The sequence below is a fragment of the Passer domesticus genome, chromosome 11, assembly GCF_036417665.1.
Source record: "Passer domesticus isolate bPasDom1 chromosome 11, bPasDom1.hap1, whole genome shotgun sequence".
In the NCBI taxonomy this organism is placed as follows: Eukaryota; Metazoa; Chordata; class Aves; order Passeriformes; family Passeridae; genus Passer; species Passer domesticus.
Window position 1 is genome coordinate 30,817,562 of NC_087484.1, and position 6,933 is coordinate 30,824,494.

Here is a 6,933-nt window from a genome sequence, read left to right on the forward strand (position 1 = left end):
AGAGCCCTTCCCAGGGGAACACATCTGTGCTGGCCCGAGCAGCCATTGCTGCAGCCCCTGTCCTGCTGCCCAGAGCCCCGAGCTGGGGCTGCTGCTCTGTAGAGCACGGGGGCTGTGCTGCCCGGGGCCCTGGGCTGCCTCTGCTGGGCTCTGCTGCTCAGCCTGGCACACAGAGGCAGCTGATGGTGCTCCCAGCACTGACTCCCTCCCACACAGGCTCTGCAGGGCCATGGAGTGGGCTCAGAGGTGCCTGCCTTGTTCCAGGGTTGCCAGAGAGGCTTGGGACTGCCCTGGATCCTCCTGGGGAAGTTCCCTGAGGGTCAGAGGAGTCAGTGCCCAGACTCCTTTCCCTGGGCCTGCTGTGTCCCCCGGCTGCATAGCTCTCCTGACTCACACCAGACATTCAGTCCTTGATCTGGGGTGACCCCACCCTGGTCAGGCCTGTGCCCAGTGAGCTCCACTCCCTGCTGGTCCCTGGCACACACTATCCCTGCAGGTCCCCTGTGTTCTCCTGGCAGCTCCCAAGGCCTTCCAGACAAACATTCCCCAGCCATCAGCCCTGGCACAAGCTGCAGAGCCCCAGGAAGGTTCAGCACAGACCAGTCAGCATCGGATGGGCACTGACCACCAAAAAGCAAAACCTGACCTAGACTTGAGTCCCCTGAAGGCCATGGTGAGACCCCTATTTCATCCCACTTAGCTCTGGGAGAACAAGGAACACAAGGAGTCTCTTGAGAGTCCTGAAAGTGACTGTGGAGAGGAACAAAGCCTTCCTGCTCTGTGCTCAGGAGATGCCCTTTGCTGGTGGAGCTGCTGTGCTGGAGCCCAGCTGTGTCTCAGCAGTCCCATGGCCTGTCCCTGCCTGAGGTCACAGCACAGACATGCAGCAGGACAGTAACCAAGCTACCAGGAGCTTTTTATGAAGAAATGCTATAATGTTTTTTATAAAAATCATTATAAAACTAGAAAACTAATAAGGTCCCTCCCAATGAAAAATGGACAAATAGGGAAAAAAACAGCTGAGATTGTAAAAAGTTACATTCTGAAGGTTCTGAGCAGAAAAAAGAGAGTTTATTGTTTCTGAAAAGATACAATCACCACTTTCCTCAAGGCATCCTTGAGCTCCTGGTTCCTCAGGCGGTAGATAAGGTTGTTCAGTGCTGGAATCACTACTCAGTACAGAACAGAGACTGACAGATCCAGGGATGGAGAAGAAACAGAGGGGAGCTTCAGGTATGCAAATGTAGCAGTACTGATAAACAGAGAGACCACAGCCAAGTGAGGGAGGCAGGTGGAAAAGGCTTTGTGCCGTCCCTGCTCAGAGAGGATCCTCAGCACGGCCCTGAAGATCTGCACATAGGAGAAAACAATGAACACAAAACATTCCAAGTCCTAAACAGATGGAAAACACAAGATGCCCAAGTTCCCTGAGGTAGAACTATGAGCAGGAGAGCTTGAGGATCTGGGGGATTTCACAGAAGAATTGTCCCAGGGCATTGCCATGGCACAGGGGCAGGGAAAATGTATTGGCTGTGAGTAGCAGAGCATTGAGAAAGCCACAGGCCCAGGCAGCTGCTGCCATGTGGGCACAAGCTCTGCTGCCCAGGAGGGTCCCATAGTGCCAAGATTTGCAGATGGACATGTAGCGGTCATAGCACATGATGGTCAGGAGGGAAAACTCTGTTGCTGTGCAGAAAACAAAAACAAAAAGAGCTGTGCAGCACATCCTGCATAGGAGATGGTCCTGGTGTCCCAGAAAGAATTGTGCATGGCTTTGGGGACAGTGGTGCAGATGGAACCCAGGTCGCTGAGGGCCAGGTTGAGCAGGAAGAAGAACATGGGCGTGTGCAGGTGCTGGCCGCAGGCTACGGCGCTGATGATGAGGCCGTTGCCCAGGAGAGCAGTCAGGGAGATGCCCAGCAAGAGGCAGAAGTGCAGGAGCTGCAGCTGCTGTGTGTCTGCCAATGCCAGCGGGAAGAAGTACCTGATGGAGCTGCTGTTGGACATTTGCTGTGGCTGCGCATGGGGACCTGTTCATGGAGAAAAGGACAGTGAAGAGGACAGTTAGGGGAGAGACCTGTAACCAAAATCAAAGCCATTTCCCATACCCCCTCCTCTGGAACACACATGGACATGCTTTTGTGTTTGAGTTCTGAGATTTTCTTTTTAAGTTTCCTCCATGTCTCCCTGGGTATTCTTGGATACCAGAAACCCTCAGCATTTCTGCTGCCCTCTGGTAGAACAGTTCCCTGAGGCAAGATTAAGAGTGGAGACTGAGGGAAGATGATCTGTCACTTCATTCTGATTGGATTTTCTCTGAGCTTTCACTTGTCTCAAATGAAGAATGTTGACACTCCTGAGTTTCTCTTAAAAACCCCCAGGTACTGCAGGGAGCAGATGGATCCACCATAGCCTAGCTCCACATTTGTAGCCAAGGACTCACGTTGCTCATTTCATCAACCCAACAGCATTTTCAGTGTCAGAACACCTCTGCCTTTCCCCATGAATCTTATAACTCAGGGATGCTCCAGGACAGGTTTGCATCCTGGATTGAAGCTCCCAGCTTGGACTGAAATCTCACAGGGACTTCCAGGTGTCCTTATGATGGCATTGGATTTAGGGAGATGCAGCTCCTTCCCTGGCTGCACTGACAGCATTGCCCAGAGCCTGGCGCTGGGGACAGCATCACCCTGAGCCAGCTGTGCCCCCTCCCAGAGCCCCCAGGGCCGGGCAGCTGCTCCCAGCCCTGTGCTCTGCAGAGAGAACTGGGCCCAGGGCCGCAGAGCTGCCCCACGGCTCTGCTGCAGCTCTGCCTGCACAGGAGGGGCTTCACACCTTGGAGCCCCAGCCCTGAGGGCAGAGGCTTGGCTGGGGGACAGGAGGGAGGGGGCTTATTCAGAGGGAGGGGCTGCTGTGGGCATTTCTAAACTCTCCATGCCACAACATTTCTGTGTTTGTTTTCTCTCTTTCCCCAATCTTCTTTCTGCTTCCTGGAGATTTTCCTCCTGCAGGTGTTTCCCTGTGCCTGATCTCTCCCTGCCAGCACTCACAGACCCCAAATCTCTGTGCACTCTCCTTGGCCCGACAGAACCCTGCCTGTTTGCAGGGCACTGGCTGGGGCAGGTTTGCAGCTTGGAGAAAGGACAGCTCAGACTGAGCCTGATGGGTCCAGCAAAGGTGATGCTGCTTCTGTCCATGGGCAGAGTGGCTGAAAGCACATTAGGGATCTCCTAGTGATCACTAAAAGTAACAGTTCAGATGTCTCAGGCACTTGTGAAGAGCCATAATCAACCTTTACTATTTATCTCCCCCTCCCTGCCATTCTCCAATAGTAGAAAACTGAACACAAAGTCTAAGGTAATTTCCTCATTTTTAACAAAATCCTTGTCTTGGAAATATCCTATGACTGATATACCCCTCAGCATGTGAAACCTTCACGAGCACTTCGCTTCCCCTGCACCAGAAATAGTCAGAGTTGTACTCAGAGTCTGTAGGCATTGGGATGTTCCAGCTTTAGAAGATCACTCCAGGACCTGTAGCTGCATTGTCCTGCAGCCAGAGGTTCCTTTGCCAAGGGCTGTCAGTGATTCTCCCCCAGGCACTTCTCAGCTCCTTCCCAGCCCTGACTGACTGAAGCTCTCTGTGCCTCTGTGCTGTGCCTGGGGTGGCTGCAGGCAGTGCCCCAGCCCTGCTGGGCTGGCAGAAGAGCTGCTCATCAAGAGAAATGTGCTTTTGAAGCTCTTCTTGGTTACCAGGAGCTGCCTCTGTGCAGGAGCCTGGCCCAGCTCAGCAGCACAGACACAGCACAAGGGCTTTAATGACCCTCTGGGGCTTTGTGCTGAGGCCCTGAACATCAGTCCCTGAGAGGGAGCTGAAGAAACCTCGCAAGAACTCCAAGTCAGAATCCAACTCCAAAGTTTCTTTGACTTTTAAAGGGTCTCACTGAGAGATGCAGCCGTGCGTGTCCGAAAGCCCCTTTTCAGGGCGGCCTTGCTGAGCCCAATGGCACCTGAGCTGCAGTGGTGAGGGCACTCTCTCCACTTCAGTGTGACGGAGAGTGCACACTTTCTAGGACCCTTGGCTAGCTACAGCAGAAGCGAGGAAAAACGTGGACTCTGTCTTCTGGGATAACCGGGTTTGTTGAGGAGCAGGGAGATGGAAAGTTGAGGGGAGCCAGAAGGCAGAGACACGGTTAACAGGGTGACAGCAACTTATAAAGGGAGGTGGGTACAAAGGTGGAACCTGGTCTCTAACCAATAGAGGACCAGGGGGTAGTGGGTAAAGGGATACAGACAACTTAACTCATCCAGTCCGGGGTATCTTGGGGAGGGGCCCCGGCCCCTGAACCAATCACTCAATGCCCTAGAGAGAAGCTTCTCGACGAAAGGGTCGGGTCACCAAGTGATGGGCAGGGCACCGAGGAGGGATAGAACAAAGGATATAGTGGTTGCTGGGGCAACTGGGGAGGAGATAGGGAAACGGAGAGGGGCTCAAGGGAGGAGGCAACACGGCAGAACCACTCTTAACGTAAGGGGAGAATGGAACATACCAACTTACAAAGCATAACTTAATTCAACTGCAACTGATTAGGAACACAACTCAACAGAGGGACATGACTGAGAAAGTGTCCCCAGGCCCCAGCCAGAGCAAGGAACTGGAGGCAGTGATGGCAGGTGGGGACAAAGAGAAGCCAAACCTTGGTGCCCTGGGGCACAGCAGCAGGGTCTGTGCCACCAAGACCTGGGAGGAAACACCTTGTCCTGAGGCCCTGGGGCCTCCTGGCACAGCCCCAGCCAGGCTGGGCACTGTCAGCCCCTTGTCCTGCCCTCAGCATCCCCCCATAGCCCACATCCCAGTGGCCTCAAGGATCTACTGGAAGGAGTCCCTGGGGCCTTGCTCAGGAATGGCCCTGGGGGGGGCTCCTTACTGCTCCCAGGAAGTGCAAGTTTTCAAAGGACTTTGTGTTTTACTTTTGCCTTGGAGTCTCTGAGAGGTTTGTGCAATCATGGTCTCCAATTATCTGCTGTAATCGGTCCCTAGAGAGGCTTTGTTAGTAACAACACTCATTGGGCTCATTATTGCTTCAAGGTACTTCAGTTATTTTAAGTTACTTGGTGATTCTGTATCTGTATTCTGTGTTTCTGTCTGTATCTTTTAATACAGACTCTATGAGAGGTTTGTGCAATCATGGCCCCAATTATCTGTGTTAATTAGTCCCTTGAGAGCTTTGTACTGACACTCAGTTTGGCTCATTAATGCTTTGAGATACTCAAGGTGTTCAATTTACTTTGGATTTTTCATTCCACAGTGTCTCTGAGAGGTTTTTGTGCCATCCTGGCCTCCAATTCTCTCCTCCAAGGAGTCCATGAGAAGCCTGTGTTGGGGATGGACCTCAGTGGGATCTATTAATGCTTTGAGACACTTTGGGTGTTTCCTCTGACTTGGACTCCTGGAAAGTTTTGTGCAATCTCCTCTCAGGGCCTGAGGTTCAAGGGCTCAGCTCCAAATGCACCATAGGGCTCATTAGGATCAAACAAGTCCTAACAAACCATGGTGCTGCCCTGATTTCCCTCTGGTATTGAGCAGTTCATTTGGAAGGTTTCCTGCTGGAGAAATATTTCAAAGGCTTTCTAGGAAATATATGTTCCTATTTTAAAGGGTGTATTTTATTACTTTTCTTATTACACAAGAGGTGATTGCAGCATTCTATGATGGATACTGACCCAGGGACGCTTTTGAGGAGTTCTGGCCTGGTCAGAGAAGCTGTGCCTTGAGGATGGACCAGTGTGGATGACCTTGATCCACATTCCCCAGCCCCATCCTTGTCTCTCCTCACTCACCTGGGACCTGATTTGCTTGGAGAACTGGCTGAACCCAACCAAAGAGGGATTTTGCCTTTTTAATTTTTTGAAGCAATCTAAATCTCCTGAGGCCCCCATTGAAAACACCCTCCTCAAGTGTGTGCCAAGCCCAAGGTGCCAGCAAGACCACTGCAGACCTGCCCTGGGTCGGCTGTGAGGATGGATCATCATCCCAGCCTGCACTGGGCCATTGAAAGGGGCTGTTGCCATGGACACTGCACTGACCCCACTGCTGCGTTTGGGTGCCATGGCAACCCTCATCAGTTCAAGTTTCCTTGGAAACCACCCCAAGGAGCCATTTCTGCAGCCAGATTCCATGGCCACTTGCGTGCAGAGCTGTTGCTGTCCTTGGCTGCCACAGCAACCCTCAGGACAAAGCAGTGCCAGGGCTGTTCCAGGTAGAATTGCAGTGACACTCATTGGTGCCACCAGGTGCCATGGCAACGGCCACAGGGACCCATTCCTTAGTTTGGTGCCACAGCAACCAAGGCCTGGACCTGTTGTGATGGTTGGTTGCCATGGAAACCTGCCCTGGCAGGCTGGTGTCACTTCCCAGGGCCAGAGGGGATCCCTGGCTGGGGGCTTGTGCCATGGCCACCTGCCCTGTGCCGCGCTGGCCACTCAGGCACCAGGAACCAGCAGCAAAAGGCACTGCCAGGGCCAAAGGCCAGGTCAGCCAGACAGAAAGGGGCAGTGCTGGCACTGTTTCCATGGCAACCCTCACTGGGGGGTGACACCTGGGTCACCTGTCCTGGCAGTTGCCATGGAAAGCCCTGGCAGGGACTGAGGGCACAGACATTGGCACTGACACTGCTGGGCCAGGTGCTGAGCACAGGGCTGAGCATGCAGAGATGGTTTTGTTCTTGCTGAGCTCACACTGAGCCAAGGCCTGTCCTCCAGCCACGCTAGGGAGGGGCTGTGAGGGAGGTTGGGAGGGGACACAGCCAGGACAGGTGACCCCAACTGACCCCAGGGATATACCAGACCATAGGACATCATGCACAGTGTATGAAGTGAGGGGAGCAAAGAGGAAGGGGGATATTTGGAGTGATGGCTTTTGTCTCCCCATCCT

The 6,933-nt window shown here is 53.2% G+C and overlaps 1 long non-coding RNA gene across 1 annotated transcript; it reads right to left on the bottom strand.

Annotated features, from left to right (window-relative positions):
- Nucleotides 1-1,041: 1,041 nt before the first annotated feature.
- LOC135278261 (uncharacterized) lies at nt 1,042-6,410 on the bottom strand. The gene is made up of 3 exons (XR_010345807.1): nt 5,841-6,410; nt 1,985-2,030; nt 1,042-1,350 (listed from the first exon to the last, which is right to left on the bottom strand). It is a non-coding gene; the product is annotated as an uncharacterized LOC135278261 (long non-coding RNA).
- Between the last annotated feature and the right edge of the window lie 523 nt (nt 6,411-6,933).